Source organism: Drosophila navojoa, chromosome 5, assembly GCF_054131105.1.
Source record: "Drosophila navojoa isolate 15081-1374.11 chromosome 5, UAZ_NAV_1.0, whole genome shotgun sequence".
Classification (NCBI taxonomy): domain Eukaryota; kingdom Metazoa; phylum Arthropoda; class Insecta; order Diptera; family Drosophilidae; genus Drosophila; species Drosophila navojoa.
The window spans coordinates 7,195,048-7,220,002 of NC_142893.1; the positions used below are offsets into that span (position 1 = coordinate 7,195,048).

At 37.9% G+C, this 24,955-nt stretch overlaps 1 protein-coding gene and 1 long non-coding RNA gene across 4 annotated transcripts in view; one reads left to right on the plus strand and one right to left on the minus strand.

Annotated features, from left to right (window-relative positions):
* psq (BTB-domain-containing protein pipsqueak) overlaps positions 1-24,955 on the minus strand; it is a 54,270-nt gene that overhangs the window by 22,396 nt on the left and 6,919 nt on the right. The window lies entirely within an intron of this gene.
* LOC149090989 (uncharacterized) lies at positions 10,120-10,610 on the plus strand. The gene is made up of 2 exons (XR_016196961.1): positions 10,120-10,480; positions 10,563-10,610. It is a non-coding gene; the product is annotated as an uncharacterized LOC149090989 (long non-coding RNA).

The following is a 24,955-nucleotide window of genomic DNA, read 5'->3' on the forward strand; positions in this document are numbered from 1 at the left end:
ATGTATATAAACTGTATACATACTATACAAATAAGTTGCATTTTAAATAAGGCATCACATAATTAATATTTTAATCATAAAATATTTCTGATTTCCTTTCTTAAATCATTTATTAAAGACAAATAAGATAAGAATCAACAGCAGATAAACAGGTGACGTTCAAACGTTTCATGACTTCCACAAACTAGAAATATTTGAAGTATGCAGGAAATGCGAGAAGAGAATACCTTAAGGAGTAGTAATACCTGCAACAACAACGGCAACAATAGCAACAACTGTGCAGCATGCGCTAATAATGCCAACAGGAATTTCAACTATGAAGAATGCCCCCCATAAGAGACAAGGAGCAGGCGAGTGAGAGAGAGAGAGAGAGAGAGAGAGAGATAGGTTAAGATGTGGGGCATCTCGACGACCCACTTAAAGTACAAGCAGCTGAACTGGGCGACAAGGCACAACAGAAGAAGCAGAGCAGAGCAAGAAGAAGCAAACGAAGCAACAACAACAACAACAACAACAACAGCAACAGCAAACGGCTATAAACAAAATATAAAACGAAAATAAGACAAATCTTCAAGGACGTATTCAAGGTAAACATATGCGAGACGCAAGCAGACAAAAAGCAAAAGGGGAGAGAGAGAGAGAGAGAGAGAGAGAGCGACAGAGGGAGAAACAAGGTGGAAAGCAGCGAAAAGCAAAGGCAAAGAGCAGTAAATAAGTAAAAGTACAACAACAAAGGCAATAACGGACGACGGCGATGATGATGACGACGTTGTTAAAGAAAACGCGACAACAACAAACACACAAAGGAGATGTGGAAAAGCAAGTGCAGGAAAAACTCGTTTCAAAGCAACAGGAATATACGTTACACACACACACACACACACACACTTACCAACCAACACACATACGTAAAGACGCAGACAGTTGGCCAGACCACGCCCCCGCGTCGCGCCCGCTCTTAGCCACTTAAATATAGGTAAGTGTGTGCACATAAAATTTAATCAAAAGAGCAAGAAAAACGTTTGAAAATGCGCCAAACGTCAAGGCAACAAAAAGTCAAAGAAGAAGCAGCAGAAGGGGCAGAGGAGCAACACGAACTAGAACAAGGGAAAAACCTAAAAATCAAATAAGAAAGAAGCACGCGAATAACAGAAGCCACAACAACAACAACAACAACTAAACAAGTAGTAAAAGTTGTAAAAGGGGTTTAAGAAAGAGAAAGAGACAGAGAGAGTGAGAAAGAGCAGGAGGCGAGAAAGAGAGACGTGCGCATATGGTGAGCCAGTTTGATAACAGGGCCTAGACACACACACTAACACACACACATAGACTCACATGTGTGTAACCTAGTTTGCCAGACATAAATTATGCAAGAGCAGCTAGCAAAGGCCAAGGCAGAAGGAGACGAGGCGCTGCTGCTGCAATAATAGGGGAAAAAAAAAAACATATATATATATATAGATGTTAAGGTAACGAGCATAGGATCGACTAGGCCTTTAGCCAGCCAGACAAGGTCAAGGTCTGCTCGTAAATTGCGCGTCTGCGTAGCCATATCAAAATAACCTTGAAAAGTGCAGCCAGACAAATGGCCAAACGACCAGGAGAGGCAACCAGGCAGGCAGGCAGGAGGCCTTGGTACCTCCATGCCATATCTAAGACCCAAAGACCAAGGACTGAGCGCCGAGGAGAGCAATGAAAACGTGTTTTTGGCCCCGACTGTTAAACAGGTTCTTCAGCCTTTTAATACACATATCGCAGCGGGTCGCTGCCTCTGCTGGCGACTTCTAATTTCCAGTCTAAGGCCTCGTCCGACACTGTGCAACAAGATATTGCAATGTTATCGCCATTACGCATCTAAACTGTTCAATAAAACTGATTTGCTTGAAGAAATACCAAAGTACTTGAGTAAAGTGAGGGGAGATCAGTAGGAGTTGCAAGGATCGTAAAGTGCACCCCAAATGGTAGTAGTTGGAGTACTTAAAGATGCGAGTGTTGTAAAGGTAGTAACTGTAAAAATAGCATCACATACTGAATACAATACAGAATAAAGGTATTAAATAAACTGCTAGAAAATGGTCTAAATAGTTGCAGATGCACAAAAGGTAGTAGAAAGTAGTATAAATAGTAGTAACTAAAGTAGTAGAAAGTAGCATAATTAATTATAGGTAAATTAATGGACTTTAGAGTAAAGTAGAGTTCAGTAAAAATTAATATAAATGGTAACGGCTATTGTAAAAAGTACTATACATTAGAATATGTAAAGAAAATATTAGTAGTAGCTAACTGACAGAAGTCCGGATAAATGGTAACATAGAAGGTACCAAACTGACTAACAATACTATAAATAGTACCAGATAAGGTATCATACAATGTTTAAAAAGTAGTAGTAGTATTGGTAGTTGTAGTAGTAGTAGTATTGGTAGTTGTAGTAGTAGTAGTATTGGTAGTTGTAGTAGTAGTAGTATTGGTAGTTGTAGTAGTAGTAGTATTGGTAGTTGTAGTAGTTGTAGTATTGGTAGTTGTAGTAGTAGTAGTATTGGTAGTTGTAGTAGTTGTAGTATTGGTAGTTGTAGTAGTAGTAGTATTGGTAGTTGTAGTAGTAGTAGTACTATAATTATTACCAGATAAAGTACAAAGAATAGTAGTAGTAGATAGTGTAAATAGCACCAAATAAGGTACATAAAGTAGTAGCAGGAACTAGTATAAATAGCAACGTTGAAAGTAGTAAAACGTAGTATAATTAGTAGTAGCTTCAGCTACTTCTATAAAAAGAGTAGAGTAGTAAAATGTACAAATAGTATCTATTAAATAGTAGTAGGTAGTAGAAATGGCTCTCCTGAAACTAAAACTAAAACTAAATTAAACTACATTTTTATAAAACTCCCTTTTCTATATTTTAAATATTTAATAGTTTATATTTTTTGAATTCTATTCGAAAAGTTCCTCTTGAACCAATGCAAGATCCCCTCACCTGTTGCACAGTGTTATTTCAAGCATGAAAAGAAAAGAAATGTGTGTAAAAAAAAAAAGAGCAGTTTGGCTACCTGCCTCATTTTCAACTGGCCGCAACCTGTTGCAACCACAAGCTGAAAACTGTGGCAAGTAAAATTGAAAGTCATTTGTGTCTGCTTCTTCTGCTTCTACTACTTTTTTTTTTTTATTTTTTGAAAAGCGATCGCAATCACACAAAAGACACAAAACACGGAAGGTTCTACACAATTCTTATATAAATTGTTGTTGTTGTTGTCTCTTTTTTTTTTTTTAGCACCTAAGCGGCTTGTAAAGTCAATGTGCCGGGCCATAAAGACAGGTATATATACATATATATATATGGGTATATATGTATATAACTTGGCTCTTTAAATGCTGCCTACCCAGAAGCGTAGGACTTTAATTGTCATGGGAGCCGCACTTTATATTATTTTTATTTCTATTTCAACTTTTATTTCTTCTAATTTTTTGTGCGTTTTTTTTTTTTTTTTTTGGTAATTAATTCTACGCACTTGCACAACGTATCGCCATAATTTCAGGCCTCAACTGGATATATACATATACATCATATATATATATATATGATTTTCAAGGTCTAATGAGTTTCTTGGCATTGTATATAATGAGATCTGAGCCTATAGAAAACTAACAAAATTATAAGCATCATTGTAATAAATGAAGAAGTGAATTATATAGTTAATGATCATAGTTTGGGTAACAAGACAAGTTCAAGGCCTTAACTATATACGTATATTTTTAACAATATATATATATAACTATAGTTATATAGTTTCTGCTGCAAATTGATTTATTTTGGCATTTCACAACTTAAATATTTCGCCAAAAATATAAAAAAAATAAACGTTTTTCGTGTGATTAATTAGTATTAATTATATATCGTATCTATATGTATTGGAACCAAAGATAAAAATGTTTCGTAAAAATTATACAATCTCGACTCGAAAATCGAAACAAAAATTGTAAAACGATTACATAAGCTTATGAATTGATTTCGCTTGAAATCGCTTTTTGTGTTCACACAAATCTGTGGATTGTTTTTGGTATTTTTTTTTCTTTTTTGGGAGCAGCTCTTAGAGGCGGTGGCAAGGGGGCTGAGACTTGACGTGTTTTGGGATGAGCTCATTTTGGTTTCAGGGCATATACACATAACAAATTGATTATTGAAATATTATAGGGGTATATACGTATATACAAACATATACGTATAAGTATTTTAGGAATGTTGATTGCATATAGAACTGACCGATAAGAGCAGAACGAAAGAAGTTAGATAAATGACTGATAAATCGAAATAGATTTGCATTTGGTTGATAAAAGATATAGATAAAATGAAGATATTTATACATATATCAATATATAGATAAAATGAACATATTTATACATATATCAATATATTTTGTGAATTGGTATTTATTAAGAAGAATGTATATGGTATTTGAATTTCTACAACTTTCCACGGATCCCAAATTGGTTATATAAAGATAAGATGTAGAAAGATTGAGGAAAAGAAATATGGAACGGCAAATACTTACATTGAGTCTGCCCATTTGATATTTATTGATATGCCACACATAATAATATATATTATATACATTATATTATTTATGTGGGGTCAGCAAATGAAGGATATTCCATCTATGATTGCTATATGTAATATTATAGATTTACTTGAAGCATATAATATCTCTACTATGTCTAGTACAAAACATATCATCTAATAAACTATTTAATTGATTTACTAAATACTGGTTTTTAATTTATGCATCTATTATATAAATAATCTTTTATATTATTATTTATCTTCTTATTTTTCATAAAATTCTTAAAAGCTTTTACTGTTTTCATAGTTGTCTTAGGCACTTATGCATATATAGTTATTTTCTTATATTAAGTCTTCGTCTTTATGGACTGCTCTAACTTGGCTCATCGACTTGGCCATCAGCGAATAGCCAACTTAAACACCATTAACGGCACGCATTTGATGAAATTTGTATTAAATTCAAAGACTAATTACCGGTCAGCATAGTAACAAATGGCGAAAACATATGAGAGCTGCGCCAAAGATTACACACACACACACACGCGCACATACATATTTTTGGGGCCAGCTAAGTGCGAGCGAGTGAGAGAGAGAGAGAGAGAGAGAGAGAGAGAAACAGACCTCAATAAGAAATAGAATGTGAACATAAGACAAAAAGAAAGAAAGAAAAACCATCACACACTAGAGATTTTTAATTGAATTTTAGTCTATGGTGCAGAGGCAACACGCATTGCGGCATGTGGCTGAGGGGGCAAGCAGCAGCAGCAGCAGCGTTAATAAGTTGATTATAAAATAATAATTACAGAAAAAGCAACAGCAACAACAACAACAACAACAGCAGCAGCAACAAGCAGCAGCAACAAAATTAACGAGAAAGTCGTTGCACGCTGATTAGCTTTGTGGTGTGGCAGCAGCATTAACTGTTGCTAATACTGGAAATTTCCAATTGGAAGCTGGAAGCTTGGAAGCTTGGCCCATGTGGCCAGCTGCTGCTACATTTGACTGATTAAGCTGCAGCCGCCTGTGGCACGTACGCAAAAGTGTTAATTGCAAATGACCAGAAGAGTGTCAGGAAGAAGAAGAAGAAGAGGCAATGGCAGAGGAGCAGCGATGGGGTTTGGTTGCCATGTGCAACCCCGTTACGGACTCTTGTTGTTGATTGAAAATGCGGCTTGGGAGGCTGTCAGCGCAGGCGCCATAGCGAAGATGAGCCGCGAAACAAAGAAGGAGATAGGCAGAAGGAGAGAGAGGGAGAGAGGTAGAGCTGCAGCAGTAGATGCGGGTAATCGATGAGCACAGCCAAATGAACAGCAATTGGATTATAGTTAGGCACCCCAACAACTAGGTGCCAGATGGGGCAAAGGGGCCAGTAGTGGGGGGTTCGCCTAAGCCATGTATATAGAAAAGAGAGAGTGCGCCACACGCAGACCACAGGCAGCAATGGCAACAGCAACAGCAACAGCAACAGCCATTGGCAGCGACGTCGACGTCAACGTCAATGAACCGGTTTGCAAAGGGTCGAATGGTCGAACGGACGACGCATACGCGTCAGCAATAATTAATCAATCAATAATTGAGCCAGGCACACACACACACACATACACACAAACACGCACATACTTAGCGGCGAGTACGAGCGAGACAGCGACACTCGAGCTAATGAGCAGCACAAAACAAAATGGCCGGCACATTAGCCGGACACATCCGGTGATCGGTTGGGTCACACACAAGTGCCAGAAGAGAGTGCGCGCGCCCTCTGCACTCAAAAAAGCAATTCAAAGCGCTCTAAGCAAAGCTCAAGTGCGCTCTCTCCAAAGCTAACTCTCCCGCTCTTAATAATGCTCCCACTCCCACTCTCCCTCTCACTCTCACTCTGTCTACCTGCATGTAGAACGTTCGTTTGCATATTGCACCACATCAGAATTGCCAAAAATAAACGGAATATTGTGCAAACTACATGAAGAAGAAGAGGCAGAGGAAGAAGAAGAAGAAAAACAACTGAGCGAGCAAACTTACTTTCTTTGAATTTCTTTTGATCGCACTTTTAACTCTTGCTGTTGTTGTTTGCGCTATTTCTTTTGTTGCACTTGTTGTTGTTGTTGCATATTTTGCTTTTGCTTGCACTTTTTCTTTTCTTTACTTTTTATTATTTTCTTCTTCTTGTTGTTGTTGTTTAAGGTGTTTTTCGTGTATTCGCGCGACGACCGCGACGTATTTTTTTCTGCTTTTTGAAAAGACGCACAGCGCCGCTAAGAAGGAGAGCGCGCAAGAGGAAGAGAAAGAAGACGAAGCGTCAGACACAAGACACAAGACAGGTACACACGTACGTCGCGACTGTGCATTAAAATCGAACTGAACTGAAAACCAAAGAAGAGCAAGAGCAAAAAAATTCCAAAACCCAACTTTTTTCCGTTTCGTTTCTGTTCGGCGGCGTCTGACGACGACGACGACGACGGCGAAGACTTTCAACGACGACACGTCGACGGCGACGGCGACGGCTGCGTCGTCGTTGGTTAACGCCGCCGGCGGAGCGGCAACAGCAGCTTAGCGTGGCCCGTTCGTTCAGCTTGGCTTGACTTTCGCAGCGGCAGCAACAAGAGCGAAAGAGAGCGCACGAGCGCGAGCCAGTCTCTTCCAGTCAATAGATCTTTGTCGCACTCACAGGCAGCTCATGTGAGCGTATATGTGTGTGTGTGCTCAGGTAGGGTGTAAATGTATGAGTCCCTTAGGTAAGCGATGTTGTGGAAGAAAGAAAATGTGTCCAACTTTGCGAACAGGTAGACCGATGACGGCGTCATCATTGCCGGTGCCGCGTTGCCGTTGCCGTAGCCGTTGCTGTTGCCGATGCCGGTGGCAGCGACTGAGACGACGGCGTCGTCGCAAACGCTGACTTCGTTTTTGCGGCTTAAGCGCACACATACAAAACACACACACACTCAGAGATACAAACACTTATACAGAGAGAGTGCCACGATATCAGCATTAGGGTGTTTCAAGATATGAGAGAAAATATTTGATTACCTTAAAGATCTAACGTGATAATGAGCTGATCTGACGATGAGAGGATAATGATAAAAGTTGAGTTTAGTTATGTTTATATAAATGAATATGATCGATAAACAAAGAATATTTATATATATATATATATATATATTTAAAATTCAAAATATCATGATTATGTTATTTATATTCAGCTAGAGGTTATGATCAATAAATATTATTTATCTCATGATATATTGATATTGAGGATCATATTGAAAGTTGAGTTTAGTTAGAGATGTAAATAGACAATAATAATATATTTTAATATATTTCATATGACTTATAGAACAAATCATTGATCAACTTAGTTTTTTTCACAACATCGATCAAATTGTGTCACCCTAATGCCTACGTACAGGTAAAATAAAGGTATTATGCATATTGGGAAGCCAATGCACAACCATACACACAAATCAACAAATATATATAGTGAGCGCATATACACATACACAGGAGTATATCTATAGGTAACTTTACATATGTATATACATATGTATATTCCAGACATATAGCACCAGAAAGCATACGTCATATGTATATACATATATACATATAGTGAAATTATATGTGGAGGAAGAAGCAGCAGCAACAGTAGAAAATAAGCATGGCAACAACAATTTTTGCGCGTGAGTAATTTGTTGCAGCAACAACAATAATAAACGAGACACGTTGTTGTCGTTGTTGTTGTTGTCTCTTGTGAGGCTTCCGCTGCAGGTAGAGCTCCGTCACACACACACACATGCACACTTTACTGCATGTACATATGTGTGTGTATGTGTTGGACTGGCTTTGGTAATTATCGGTTTTCGATGCCATATGCGGAATTGAGCACAAAGCATGCAACTGCAGCAACAACTATCGAAGCGCTTATCGTTTAGGTGTGCAGCAGCCAGCCCTAAGCCCATTTAACAATAAGTACACTGAGAGAAAACTATGTTTAAGCCAATACTCTCAAATGGTCAGCAAACTTTTTCACGAATTTGAACGATAGTCTAAGATTTAAAATGTAAACAAAAATTAAATGAGAGCAAAAAAATAAAAATAAAATAGAATATAATTTAAAAATAACACTTCTTTTATTTTTTAAAAAATAAAAAAGAATAGAATAAAATAAAATAAAATAAACTACAATCAAATAAAATAATAATAAAATCAAATACAAATATAGTAAAAATAGAATATAATAAAAATAAAATAAATGAAATAATAAAATATGAAAGCTACATTTTTTAACTTAAAAATAAATCAAATAAAATTATAAAATATGTAAATTAAATTTTAAACTTAAATATAAAAATAATGATATAAAGATTAAAAATAAATAAAATACATAAATAAAATAAAAATATATAAATAAAATAAAAACAAATAAATAAAATAAAAATATATAAATAAAATAAAAACAAATAAATAAAATAAAAATAAATAAAATACAAACAAATACATGAAATAAAAAAACACACAAATTAAATTAAAATCAATAACATAGAATTAAACACAAATTGCCAACAAAATTAAAAGATTACATAAAACATTTTGGCACAATAAAACGAACAGATCAGAAAAGTAAACTGTTCTCGATCATTTCTCTCAGTGCAGCACCATAGCCGTAGTGTGTATGTCTGTGTGTGTGCACTGTGGGACCCCAATGTTTTGGGGGTGTTATTTTCCATCAAGTTGCTAAGTAGACACAATATGTTGGCCCCTCTCTGTTGCCTCTTCTCTTCTCCATTCTCCCTCTCTCTTCCCCTCTCTGTCTTTCATTGGCTACTTATATATTTCGACATTTTTCGCCACTCACGAGTCATAAGTGTTGTCCACACATTATTTAGCTCACTTTATTTCGTATTTTGTTCATCTACTTTGGCTGCATGTGAGCGAGTACTAACTCAATTAGCACATGGTGCATGAGTGTGGGTGTGCCTCAGAGTGTGTGTGAGTGTGTGTGTGTGTTTGTGTGTAGTCGTTGTTATTCTCAGTGCTCTGTGATATTGTCATATGCTAGGGATGCGTGCGTGACACGAATTGCATATGTAATGCAATTGATGTTTTAATAATATTATACAACCAACACTAATAGTATATAGTAATATAATATAATATTATATAGTGTTGTATAGTATAGTATAGTATATAGTAATATAATAAAATATTATACAACAGTAGTTATATTAGAATTTTCAAGAAATTCCCATTTGCCTTTTATGCTCTCTGTATTTATTTTGACTTTTTATTTAAATAGAAAAAAAGTCAAGTTTTTACTAAAATTACTTCGGGAATTTAGCATTACGACTAACATTAATATCAGCATTAACATTAGCATTAACATTGTCATCAACATGAGCTTTACATAGGCATTATTATTATCAATCAAAAACGAGAGATATTTCCTTATAAAAATCATATCAGTTTCCCATCATCTTTTTATCGCCATGTCTTACTCGTGAATCGATATTTAAATCACAAGCTGTCTCCTCTCTAACGTAAAGAGACAACAGTTGGTTAAAAGTTCGGTTGCTGTATTCCGTATTTTTGGCAGGCAAATACAAGGGCTGACATGCAACACACAGAGCCAGGGCACACTCAACACACTCAACACACACTACATGTGTTCAGGAGCTCAAACAACAACAAATAACAACAACAACAACAACAACAACCACAACAAAGCAAGTCAATTGGCTCGAACGATTCCAGGAAACGGGCTCAGACGACGATCCCCATTCGATCCCCATTCGATTCGAGAATCGTGCTCAGGCCCAAAACGAAACGAAGTAGAGCGACCAAGTGCGGCAAGTGCGACGAGTGTGGCAAGTGGCCAGAAGGGGAGCAAGCAACCAAAGCAGGGCAGCGGCACGCCCCTGATATACCAACGCAATGCCACAGGTAAATTTGACATACATATATATTTATATACATACATCAATGTGTATACATATGTGCATTTGTACTCATGCTTTTTGGACAGTGTATCACGCTTTGCTGCCATCACGAGGACAGAGGCGCGCGCATTGGGCCCGCAGCTCTCAAAAACTCTGATCGGCGGCGTCAGTCAAACAACGGACTCATATTGTAGTGCTCGTGAGTGAGCGCTCAGCGATCGACAATTGGATATTGAAGGGTATACAAGGGTTATATATGTATAAGAATGCTTGCAGGGTAACTTGTTTTGAGAAACCAGAATATTCTAGAATCCAACTCAATACTAGAGTTGTATGCATATATCGATAGCTATATCGATTTGTCAAGAATACATTCCGTTCTCTTACTGAACAAAATTTTACTAATATTACACTATAAATAAATGCTGCTAGCTTAATTATTTTGTAAACTTTCTTTAGATTTGTCAAAGAAAACCTTTGTATTATGATAGCTTTAAGTATTATGATAGATTTAATTAGCTTTTTGCATAGCTGACTATCGAAAAATAAAAAACTATCGCATTAAAATAAAATATTCCCCGAATTTTCCAAAAATATTTCCTCAAAATTGGGACAATTATAAATATATAAATTTCTGCGTATTGTAAAAAAATTAAATCTGCTAATTTTATAGCGTATCTCAAAGTCGACTACGTATTGCATCTGTTCATATTTTGCACATTTTATTATTGACATAAAATTCAAGTCAGTTCAACATTTTTGCATTGTGATTCAGTTTGCATATTTTGTGGGCACACACACACACACGCATTTAAATTAGGGTATATATGATATACATATATGAATGTATCGATATATATATATATATATACATTTTTAGTTACTTTAATATTCGTTACAATCTGCTGGCAGATCGCAGTGAAACTTACAGTTTTTACTTTCTTGCATTGCTGCAGTTTTTTTTTCTGATTTTTTTTTTCTTTTTGTATTCATATTGTGGAAGGTTTCTGTTGTAGTTTTTGGGGCTCTTTTTTTTTTTTTGTTGTTGTGGGTCGTTTCACATCGTCACGATTTTTGCTTACCTGTCAAAGAGAAAGATAGAAAGAGAGCAAAGCGAATTGGGGTCATTAGTAAAAGGTATCATGAAAACTGCAATGGAAAATCACTTAAAGTACTTACTATATACTCTAGATTTATACATATTAATGTATAAATATGTATCTATATCTATCTTACAGCAAAGTTTACTTTAGAGTCAATTAAAGCTACAATGAAATTTATTTTAGCTTCTTCTTTTAATGCTAAGATCTATCAAATAAATTCCTATTTTATAGATCATATAATATATATTATATTATATTAACTTATATTAACTACATATTATATTATATATACATTTTTTGTATAGCCCCTCAGTGAAACAATTCAATTACTCTTTGAGACTAGAAAAATTTAAATTTTGCACCCTTTGTAGGATTAAGTATTGCAATTTTGTAGAGAACAAAATCCTATTAGAAATGCGGGTATTTACTATACATTTTAATTGGAAAATACATGATTCGAATAGAGGAATGTTGAAGATCCGTTCTTGATCCATACAATATTTATATATAGAAATATTCTCTTTCCACTTTTTCTCTGGATTTACCCTACTAAATACTAAAATTTGTACAATACAACTCAATAATACAATCATCTATATCCCCTGCTGTCTAATATTTAGACATTTATATAAGTAATAAATGAATGAGAGATCCTCCAGAGCAGCTATAAGTATATATACAAGCTACATTCAGAGCATAGATAGGAATAATCCAATCGAAAATGCATAATCCATTTATGATTTCAATTAGAACAATTCTATTTCTTCAATGTTGAATCAGAAATACATATCAGTTCTTATATAAAAGATATCCAGCAAATAATCCTCGAGTTTCCCATATATTCTGCCCCAGTTCACATTAACTCTCATCAATATTACCCAATTTCAGTTACAAAACTCTCTCTACCTATCTCTTTCTCTCTCTGTTCCTCTACATCCAATCCCAACTGGCAATTCCTTGTCAATTTTTAATTAAACAATGAAAGTCGCAGGAAAAAAAGTTTATTAAGCTGCAGTCAAACGAGGAATCATTTCTGGTAAATAATTTCAAGTCAGTTTTTGGTGTTTTTTGTGTGTGTGTGTGGAAATCAATAAAAGCAAATGGAGAAAAATCTCGAACAGGACATCAAAGGCGAAGGATGTGGCGATTGAAGTTTTCGGATTAAACGTAACGCAACAGCAGCAGCTGAAAGATGAAAACTAATTTTGACTAAGAAACGCAGCAGAAGCCTCGCTTTCGCCTCAAAAGCAATTTTTAATTACAACTGAACTGAAATTTATGTGAAAACTTGGTTCAAAAAAACACAGCACAGAGAGAGAGAGAGAGAGAGAGAGAGAGAGAGAGAGAGAGAGAGAGAGAGGGAGAAAAATGCGAGCAGAGCAAAGAAAAAAGTACACAAAGAAGAAGAAGAAGAGCATAGTTCTTGTTGCTGCTGTTCTTGTTGTTGTTGTTGTTGAGTAAGAGAAGAATCTGTGCAAAGGAAATCGACATGCAGATTAAAAGGAAGTTGCATGCAACACAGGACGTCGACGTGGACGTGGCAAGCAAAAAAATTCGATTATCTGCAAGAGGAAAACTGTAATTAAATCTATGGGGTTTTCCTCCACACACACACACACACACACACACAGAGCCAAAGAAAATGTGAGAATGCTGAAAAAAAAAATCAAAATGAGAGAGAGTAAAAGAAATGAAGAGGAAAAAAACAAAAAGGAACGAATGCAACGAAATCACGTAAAGCAAACTAATACCGCAACAAGGCGTGCAGATTGCAGGCAACACACACACACACACACACACACACACACGCGCACACCCAGGGACAGCTAGAAGTCCTGCGAGTCCTGCTCAGCGGCGAGCCTGCGCAGCAAAGTGGGCGTCGTTCTTGGTCTTTAGTGGCAGGGATTAAAAGCGAGCCAAATGGCAGCAGCTTAGACCGCAGCCACAGCAGCAGCAGCGGCAGCGGCAGCTCGGACCCAGTGCGCTAGTCTTACGCCTCCTGCTAGACACACTCAGCGCAACCCCACTCACCCTCACTAGCTGCAGCCCCAAAAGAAGAGGCTTCATTAGCATACACAGCAATTCACTCTAAAAAAAAAAAAAAAAAATGGAAAATAGAAAATAGAAAAAATGTAAAGAGACAAACGTTTCTGTCGGTTGCGGGCGGCTTATATGCATGTGCCACGCCTACGGCCAGCGCCCATGCCACATGCCATGGATACAGTTGCGGGCAAATGAACAAACGCCAAGAAGAATGCGGTGAAAAAAAAAGTAAGAATAAAAATTCTAGCAAAAAAGTCGCATAGAAAAAAAAAAAACCTGGGCGTATGAAAAGACAGCGCGCAATGAAGAGCGCTGCAATGTGGCAGCTTGCCTGCCTGGCTGCCACGGCTTGCTGCAAGATGCCAACTAACTCAAACTCCCGAGATGCGCACCTGAGCGCAGCGCCGCACAGGACGCAGCTTTGACTGCCGGAAATGAACATTGGAGTTGCGACCCAGTCTCCGGCCAACTAAATAACGTCGCAGCTGCAGCAGCAGCAGCAGCCCCCTCTCCCCTCCCCTTTGGCCCCATAGTCGTCTTCATCTGGCTGCCCCTTCTACCTGCCCGCTCCAGCACACAAAAGAAATTAATTTCATTTTTTTTTGTTCGCCTCGCACATTTCTTGTTCTTCCATAGCCACTCGATGTTTTGTTTCTGTTGCTTTCATTCTTTCTTCTTCTTTTTTTTTTTTTTGTTATTTCTATCATTTTTTCTGCCCCGTCTAAAAAGGAACATTTTTGCAGCTAAACCAAACATTGATTGTCAGCTGTGGCAGCCACACACACACACACACAGAGAGAGAAGGAAGGGGAGAGGCAGAGGCAGTGGCGCCACAAGCCTTTGCAAGCCAAGATGAACAACGGGGGCACACGACATAGTCAGCTTGATAATGAATTTAATAATGATCATCATCATAATCAAGATGACGATGATGATTCCGGCCTTAGATTCACAATAGCTGCCAGTTGGGCCAAGCGAAATGTTACAGTTATTTGAGTTTTCATCCAAAAAATATAGCTCAACTTTTAATGCACTTCACAGAGCTTTAACAGACAGGATAACTCTACTCGCGAGATACTCTGAGTCCAGAATTTGATAATACATAGACATATTAGACAACATATTATTCTGCTTTATGCCTTGGATACCTAATGACTTCCCATAGATATTGAGATATACGGGGAAATTTCTAATGCCAAGCTAAAGTTTTAGGCAAAATCCTAGTTTCTGAAATTCCCTCACTTATTAAATTTGTCAAATCACATGACCTCTTGCCACATACCCTATCCCAGAGTTAGAGTATCTAAAAAATAAAGAAGCGAAATGGCTGTTTTCAACTTCGACGTTACACGAGGCGTATGCGCAACAAAAAGAAGCAGGAAAGAATAGAGAGAACAAAAAAAAAAGCCAAAAATAAAACAAAAAATTGCCTGGGCGCGGAAGTAAATGAAGATTCTCCGGCTATAAAGTGTCTCCACTGTGCAACAAGAGCGCCAGCTGCAACAACAACAACAACAACAAAAGTAACTGAGCAACATTTGAGTTACGGAAATGATACGTCAGGCCGGGCTCCGAGCAGCCAGCGCCGGAACGAAACATAGCTCTGTGTCCCTGTGTATGTGTGTATGTGTGTGTGTGTTTGGGCTCAGGAGTAGCTACCGAGCTACAGTTACATTTACAGTTACAATACACAGCCAGTCAGGCAGGCTGGCAGTCAGGCAGTCAGCCGGGGCCTCTGTTGCAGCCATTTGAGCAATTGGGCGTTGCTGTCCGCCTGCATAGCCAAAGCGTAGCAACAGTCGTCGAAGAAGAAGAAGTAAAAGGAATAGCAGCACCAGCACCAGCAGCATCAACAACAACAACAACAACAACATGCTTGGCAGACGTTCCATGTACGCTGAATGATGTTTAGGTTAAATGGCATTGCCGTGGAGAGCACGCACAAAGCACTGTCCGCCATGTTGTTTGCTACGCAGCTGTAGCTTACCGTCCTCTATATGTATGCATGACTGCCATATTTGCCATCTCGCTTGCACTCGCATTGTCATGCAAAGTCCATATACGACAAACAAAAAAAAAAACTAAAAAAGAAAAAAAAAACACAGCCCACACTCGTTGGACTTTGGCTTTTGGGTTTAAAGCTTCCTGCTACGTGACCATCAGGCTGCCCAATCTCTCGCTCTCTTTACCCACCTCCTCCCCCCTTTTTCTCTTCTCTTGTGTCTTTCTTTTTGCATATGATGCAGGTGTCTAACTTTGTGTGTGTGTGTTTGTGTGTTTGCAATTTACTAACTGCTTTTACGCGCGCTCGCGCTCAGCTTTGCGAAAAACCGCAACATTTGTCGCCGTTCCTTTTACGCTGCTGCTTCTTCTATGCTGCCTTCGTCCATGTTTACACAATTACAAAAAAATAGAAAAGCACAAAACAAGAAAAAACCGTAGCCAACAACATGTGGACGACGCGTCGCCGCTGACGCCGCTGCTGGCGTAGTTGTAGCTGCTTGCATTTTAATTAAAAATTCTTCAAAAATTTGCTTTGTGTTTGCCCGTTTGCTCTACCAATAATATCCTTCAAGTTGTTGTTGTTGTTGCTGCTGTTGCTGTTGCTAGCCACCTAAAAGTAGACCACATATTTTTAATTTAACTGCAACAACGTTTGACCAGTTGCAAAGCTTGCCGCAGGATAAAACAGCAAAGAAAAAAAAAACATCCGACTAAGCATTATAAACAAAAACTTGAATACTTTGCTTAAAGTTATCCCAAAGAATCTTCTTAAACTCTGCTATTAATCAAACTACCTTAAGTCTGAAGTACTTTCTCCTTAAGACTGCTCTTAGAGATTCCAATTGATCTCATTTTAATTGAAACCCAATAAGCGCTCTCTTGAGCTACTTCAATCGCCAGCTCTTAATGGCAATTAAAACTAAACAACAGCTGCTCTCTTTGCTAGTGCTGCTCTCTTTACTCTTAACTACGCATCACAATGTTCGCATTCTCCTACTTAAAGCAATCCGTTAGGCGACGCACACACAGCAAAGCAATAAAAATAAACGTCATATTTGAACTTGAAGACGCTAAAGAAATAAGAAACTAAAATAAAAGAAAAGCTAAAAGAGTGCACGCAATGAATGAAATGAAAACTTTAAGAAGCAAACAGCAAAAGTTGCACAGAAAACGGCAACGCGTAGGTAAAGCAGAGCAGCGAAATAAAAAGAAGTCGCCGCGTCGCAGCTGCTGCACATTGAGGAAGTTTGAATTATCAAAATACTCAGCAGACAACACGTTCACATACAGTCTCACACACACATTCATACAAACCAGATAGCGAATGAGAAACATATGAGCAAAGGGAGAGCAGGAGACCGGCAGACGGCAGCAGCAGCTGACTGACGAAAATAGTACGCGGCGATAGGATAACCAAAGCAAAAATGGCAAAATATTCGTCAATGTGTGTGTGTGTGTGTATGAGAGTGTGTCTGAAAATCAGCCGCTAAAGCGGCCGGCATTTTTATTATTATTATTATATGTTATGTTATGTGTATTTTCGCTTTGCGCTCTTTCGCTTTTTTGAACTCTGCTTTTACACGCTTTATACTTTTATTTACATTGCACGACGGGCAACGCCACAGACGCTGCTGCTGCTCAGCCTCAGTCTCAGCCAACGTCGACGTCGCTGTCGCTTTTTGCTATTTTATTACTCGGTCGCTCGGTCACATGAGCGAGTTTTTCGCGTCTTTCACTTTGCCACTTTACTTTACATTACGTTACTTTACTTTAGCTTCTGCCACAGCTGCTTCTGCTACAGCTGCTGTCGCTGCCGCTACTTCTGCTTCTTGTTCTGCTACTTCTTCTTCGCGCTTTCTATGTTTGACTCTGTCGGCGTCGCCACGTATGTGTGAGTGTTTGTTGAGTTTGATTTTCGAGTCTTTTATTTTGATTCCAAGCTACTTTTGTAGGTTTTTATCTTCTCTCTTCATGTTTTTGTTATTGCTGTAGGTCGAGTCGCAACGCTTTCGTTTTCATAATATTGCCATTGCCTATTTACAGGCGCACATATAGTAAAGATTTGTAAGATTGCAATTATTTAAATATTTCATAATTTTTCATAGCAATTAACTTGTGTGCAACATCTGCAATGCACACAATACTGCCTATGTACAGAAAAAAAATAGGGTTGCCCATAAGAAAATGACGCCCAATCCAATCAGAAAAAAAGCTTCTCCACGCAAGCAACAATCGCTGCCAGGCGCCACTGTAAAAAACAGAAAGAGACAGCCTAACATCATCAGCGAAAACGAGAATTCAAACACTGCGCTGACCATTTTGCTTCTCTTTTTCTTTACTCATGGCAAAATTTTATACACAACGGCCAAAGAAAAATACCAAAAGCGCTAAAGGGACATTTTAGCAGCTGTATTGGTAATTAATAATGTCCCAAAATTCAGGGGATATTTAGATAACACTTGATTTACGTTCGTGCGTATAACAGAAAAATTATATATAAATAAATGTAAGAAAATATATTTAAAATGTACAAAAAATATATATTAAATAAACAAAATCAAAGCTTAAAAATGTATATTGTACATATGTTAATTTATATCTCTTTCTATCCCTCTCTTTATCTTTTAGTCACCTTTTTATTCTGTTTCTTTGTGCCAACCTCTTAAACGTTTTAATTGTTAGCTTTTGCTCAATTGCTCAATGCTTGCATTTGTCAATTTCAGCTGTATTGATGAGCGCTGAGCACAATTTTAAATCCCCATTCTGCCTCCACTACAATCCTTTACCGCTAGCCAAACAGACAAGCGAACAATGTTATATAGACACTCCCACACACACACACACATACATGTATACCTATAGTATATATAATTACATAAAAGTCAGAAGCTATTGCAAAAAAAAAGGAGTAAAACCCCCATCAGCCCAGGCAAGTTCTCTAAGCGCCAAATGGAAAAATCCCTCGTTTTAATTTCTCTTTAGCGCACCCAAAAAAAAAAAAGAAACAGCAACAACAATAACATGAAGAAGCAGAACAACTGAAACAGAGCGAGAAAAATGCGAGCAAGCAACCTCGAGCGGACCCAAGCCACCCAACCACCCACTCACAACTACTAAATAACCGATTTTTTTTTCGTTTTTACTTTTTTTTTTTTGTTTTTGAGCAACGTTTCAACTCATCAGCAGTTTTTTCGTTGTTGTTGTTGTTGTTGTTGCTTGGGTGGATTTTTATTTCTCAACTAATCCCATGCCCAGCAGACGTCGCGTCTCGGGGCACACCCTCTCTGATTTCGTGACGCCGCCCGCCTCCCAAATGCCGCGCCCACTTTTACCAACGTCGACAATTTTGTCGCTGTTGTTGTTGTTGTTGTTGTTGGTTTTGTTGGTGTTGGCAAAAAGATATAGATTACATTTGTGTTGTTTTCAGCTCCAAAATATATATATATATACATATATGCTATATATATTTAATATATATATAGCTAGCCACATGGCTATATGTATCTAGAGTAGAAAAAAAAAGGTTCGCGTTTTGGTTTCGATTCTATTTTTTTTTTGTTCTCGCCCCATTTTCGCTTTGCTTCATTTAGCTCACTGGCCAAAGTCCTCCCAGCAATCCTTTTGCGCCCTACGAGCTACACTCTCTCTCTCTCTCTCTCTCTCTCTCTCTCTCGCTCTCTCTTTCTTTCTATGTTGCACTAACTACAACTGTATCAAAATCCAACCAAACGTCGAGCATCACACTAAACCCAATAGACCAAACTAACAATTGTCAATTTTCAACTATTGAAGATTCTATAGAACCGTTAGTTTTCTAGTTTTTCCCTTCTCTGTGTATGTGAACTTTACAGAAAATTCAATACTTTGCTTTGACTTTATGCAGATTGGTGCTCGGATTTCAAAACGAACTATTGTAAACTAGAATATAATACTATCTTTTTACCTTTCTCTGCAATTCTCACGAACTTCAAATCAGAGCTTACTATACATTAGATTCCTTTAAAATATTTGCTATTTTACTCTCCTTCAAAATACCTTTTCCCACTAAATATAGCTGCCACACTTTTCAATAAATTGCAAATAAATCGGAAAATCGGGTTTTCCAACTCTAAGGACTTAGACGAAACACATTCTAGACAAATTTTTTGGCAACTTTGCGGAAGTTACATGAATTGGAGAATTGAAAAACTTTCAGTGGCTCTCAAGGTCCAATAAATAAACTTGCATTTAAAAGATGTTCCAAGTGATAAACCGGACCGGAGTTCTATTGAATAATATGTTGACGTAAACTTGAGGAATTTCCACCCAACTCTCGATGTGTGCTCGTCTTTGAAGCTGCCATCGAGCTGTGACTGCGGAACTGTGATTGATGTTCTTCTTGGACGCGTGCCCGTACGGCCCGCACCCGCCAACGCACCCCCACCCTCGCTCGTCCTGCTCAAACACACCGCCCACTACGGCCCGCCCACAACAAAGTCGATCGATTAAAGGCCAAAGTAAAACCTTAACAGGAAACTTACAGAAAGCCACCCTTAAAAAAAAAAAAAAGAAAAGTAAAAGAAACCAAGTCGCCTCTGGGCTGCGGGGGGGATTGTTAAATCTCAGGCAGAAGAAGAAAAAAGTGAAAAAAAAATATACAAAAAACAAATAAAAGAAATGGCAGAGACAGTGAGAGAGAGCGAGAGAGAGAGAGAGAGAGAGAGAGCGAGAAGTCTCGCGCTGCCCAGTTGTTTTTACATTTCTTGTGATTTTCTTAAATAAATTTGCCTGCGCCTGGGCTGTGGATGGGGCTGGTGCGTGTCGGCCGGTGTGTGGGGGGAGGGCGAAGGGGGAAGGGGGGTTAGGTTGGGCACAACCCTCAACTCATTTAAGCACTAAAAAGAAATTAAGAAGTAGCCGCCGTTTGCAGCGCAAATGAATGCAAAAGAAAAACAAAAACAAGAAACAGAAAATAAAAATGGAGAAAGAACGAAAAAAAATATATAAGAATAAGAAAAACAAATTGAAAAATATAAAAATCACAGCCTCGGAAATACCCTGATTACGCTATCTGTGTAAGCTGCCTGTGTGTGTATGGGTGTGTGTGTGTGTGGGTGTGTGTGTGCTCAAGTGTAAGCCGCCCCACTCAACTACAACTGCACACACACACACACACAGTGTGAGCTCCATTTCCATTCGCACAGCTCAATAGGCCTTGTGATAAGCGCTTTGCACACTCCCCTCCCTCCCACTCACCCCACCTCACACCAATCTACCCATCTACAAGGGGTGGGGTTTATGTTGGCCATGGGGCACAATGCACCCGCACTGACTGGCCGGCCGATTCGCTGTTTGGGACTTGATAACCCGCTATTGTATACACAAAAGCTGTAGAGCAACCGGCGCATAATCGTTCCCCCTCTGTGTGTGTGTGTGTGTGAGTGTGTTTGTATCCCTCCTGCTCCCTCTCGCTGCCATTGCCTACAATCACCCTTTTGCCTCTTCACTGACTCTGGGGCTTGGGGCTTGATTTTTCTTGCTCAACTTAAGCGTTTTTGCTTCCATTGTTGTTGTTGTTGTTGTTGTTGTTGCTGTTGTTGCATAGTTTTGCTTGTGCACAGCTGTGGCCCCAGCTACGACCCCTCCACGTACTGACTCTATCCCTACCTCCCTCCTCGCCACCCATGGCCCCTTTCGGACAGGCTCGTTCATGTCAATTCATGTCAGCTCAGACAAACCGATTTTGGCTTTGGTTTTGGCTTTGGCTTTGCGGCGTTCCGAAAACCCATTGGCTTTTGTTTATATATTCATTTGTTGTTGTTGTAGTTGTTTGGTGATCATTTGATTTGTGCTCGCGAATTACATACCCTGTAAAACTTGTGCTTAAGCTAGAGAGTTGCAACAGTTTACAGTAAATAGAAGAGAATTAAAGGCGAGCAAAAGATTGTGAGGTGAATGTGTTACATAGACATGATCGGCCAGAAGATACCCTGGAATTATGTATAAGACTAGCATTTATAAAAACAACAACTAAGAGACTGTAATAATTACTGCTATACAGTGCACGACTAGCGAATACCCTGCACATGCTAAGGGCAAATCTTGTATGGCTAGCACATACCCAGTATATTTGTAGAATTAAGTTTAGTCAAATATATGGACATTGCAAACGCTAATAAAAAAGTATCATAATAGCTAATTATGTAAAATTGCACGACTAGCGAATACTCTATACACACACAGAGCATTCTAGATTTCTAGATGTTTCCATGAGAGTGGAAGGCAAATCAATAGAACCATGGTAAGCAAAACTTTATAAACCACGTAAATGCTCGACTAACAAATACTCTATGAATTATTATAAAAATTATTTAACAAATAAAAACCAATAAATCAACCAACATCAAAGACATAACACCTAAGGAATCAAACCACCTCGCACACACATTTTTATAATTTCTTGAATTTATTTTTGTTTTTATTTTTTAGCTTAGGTCTTCTTAGCTGGGAGTTTTTCGCAGCAGCTGTTGCCGCCACTTTGCTGCACAACACTTGGTAAACTTTGACGCTTCTTGATGGCTCAACTTAACTTCTCTATCGATTCTGCTCCTTCTTTTTTTGCCTTTTGCAACACTGCGCTTTTGCAAAATATCGATTCGTTTGCATCCGATTGAGGCTTTTGATATTGAATAAGACTCACTTTGGCATGCGATAAATTTTAAGCAAAGTTTGAAAGACTAGCAGATATCTTTTATATTGAATAGAATTTCTTATTCATTTCTTGATCTTATTCTTAAAGCTTTTTTAGTTCAAGTAGCTAGTTTGAATAGAATGGGTTTTAGGATTTCTGAAAATTACAGAGATATTTAAAATGTGTATTTTCTAACATTTTTTAAGAATTATTAATCTCAAAGCTCGCCTAAGAAGCGCTTGAATAGCTTGAAGTATTCCCTCTCTTCTTTCAAACATAATTTCACAGAATCCAAAACAACTTTTCTCCTTCATATTATTAATTTGTTTTTAATTTTGGTTAAATACAACTACAAACAGAATTTTTTTCTTTAGCTTTTGCAAAAGTTTTGTAAAAGAAAAACAAATATTATATTGCTAAAAGCTTTTCATTGTGTGTGATTTTTTTTTTGGCATTATGTTAGTGGTTTTTAGTGAGCATAACTTTCACATTATGGGCACGAAAACGTCCAAAACGAGACCTCAATTGGTGGCTATTGGAAAAACCTTAAGAAAAATACAACAACAAATGAATACAAACAGGCAACGGCTCTGTAAGTTAACTTTTGGGTGTGCCAAAGCCGCCCAATAAGAAAAATGAAGGGAGAAACTGACCAAAAACAAAAACAAAACAAAAAATCGCTCAGTTTCATTGGCTTTCACGTTTTTTAAGCTCTTCTATATATATTTATGTATATAAACATGTATATATTTATATACTTTTTTTTTTTGGTATTTTTTGTCCGTTATTATGTCTCAGTTTTGTTTCTGATGGTCGCTAATTGCGAACGAGCGCAACTAAGAGATTGGCAACGGAGGCCCGTGCGTGCAAAAGAGCGAGAGAGGGCGAGGAACGCGGAGAGAGACGTAAAGTCTATTAAGGGTGTGGTGTGTGTATGTATGTGTGTGTGTGCGCCTAATTAATGGCATTATTTGATGGGACATGACAAGGCATGCCAAGCCCTTGGAAAGGTGCGTAAAAATGGAGAAAAAAATAAAAGAAAGTCAAAAAGTTGAACATTAAAAGCGCCCGCGGATAGGCAACATTTTAAGGGACATTTTTGACAAATTCCCAAAAGTTTGCTTATGTATAAGTTCCCAATCAATTTGCACGTAAACAAAAATTCCTTTTGAAGGGACATATGCCTTGAGCATATGCCAAAAGGAAATTCTAATTAGATTCAAGCGAGAAAAAAAAAACATACCTTAGGCAATCAGACCAATTAATCCGCGTGCGCAGCTTTTCTTGTGGTCGTTCTCTCTTGTGAGTTAAATAACGTAGTTTTATTGTTGTAGAGTCGGTTGGACAAATTGTAGTAGACGACGTGACGGAATCAATTGCATACAATTATATATTAAATTCTGATTTCGTTGTATGTGTAAGGATATACATATATTGTGTGAGACCCAAACGAAAGAGAAAATATATAGATATGCACACCAAAAACTTCTGCTTCTTTACATATATATGTATATGGATATATATGGATATATATTAAAAATATATATTATATGCATGTATTTTTAAATAATAAACAATAATATATGTATGTATGTAATTATAAGAACGCGCGCACAAAACAGAGATATGGAGAGCAAAATGGACGCAATCGTTGCGATTAGTTGTAAAAAGACTGTCTGTATGTGTGTAAGAATGTGCGTAAGAGCTTTAGTGTAAGTGAAGTGGAAACGTTTAGTATTTGGGGATTTATTTTATTTGTATTTTATTTTGTTTTATTTTTTGGTTTGTTTTAGTTGAATGTTTGTCAACACGTGACTTTAATTTGCACAAGATTTTGTTTTTATATTGGCTTATGTTATTTTGTTGCTTGCTATAATGAAAATTGAATTAATGAGAAATGCTGAAAAGGCAAAATATTAACTGTAGAAAACGAGAGAAAAAGAGACAGAGATGCTGCACAAAGCTGCGACACCATCTGGCAGGCAAATCAAAAAAGAAAAAAAATACAACAAAAACATAAATAGAGCGCGCCTAGTTAGTTCAATAAACCGTAATGCGAGAGCTGGAGAGCGGCGCGCAAAGTCAAAACACACGCGAATAACGCGGCAAAAGGCAAATGCACATAAAATAAATACGAAATATGTATATAAAAAATAAAGAAAAATAATCATAAAAAGTAAAGCGCACAGTCAGCAGGCGACAGCAGCGGCGGCGGCACTTGTCACACTCATACACACACACACATACCAGCACATGTCAAAAACTTGCAAGGCGCAGCGAAAGCAGCAGCAGCAGCAGTACCAGCGCCAGCGACGAAACGTCAACGTCATACGAAAAGGAATGTTGCGGCAGCGACATGTGTTTGATGTATGCAGCCAGCCAGGCCGTATGTGTATGTGCGTGTGTGTGTGTGTCTGAGGGAATGCCTCTTTACGTTTACTACGTAATGCCGAAAAGAAACGTAAGTCGCTTAAGCTGTGCCCCAAGTCGAGCTCTTATACGTTTCGCGGTATTTCTTTTCGCCTGCTGTTATTTCTTATTGGACTTCTGCTGCTGATGCTCCTACTACAGACTGTTTGTTCTTATTGGGGGAAGCCAGACAGCGGTTTGTCTGCGCTGATTTTGTGCTTGCAAATGTGTGTAGGTGTGTGTTATTGTA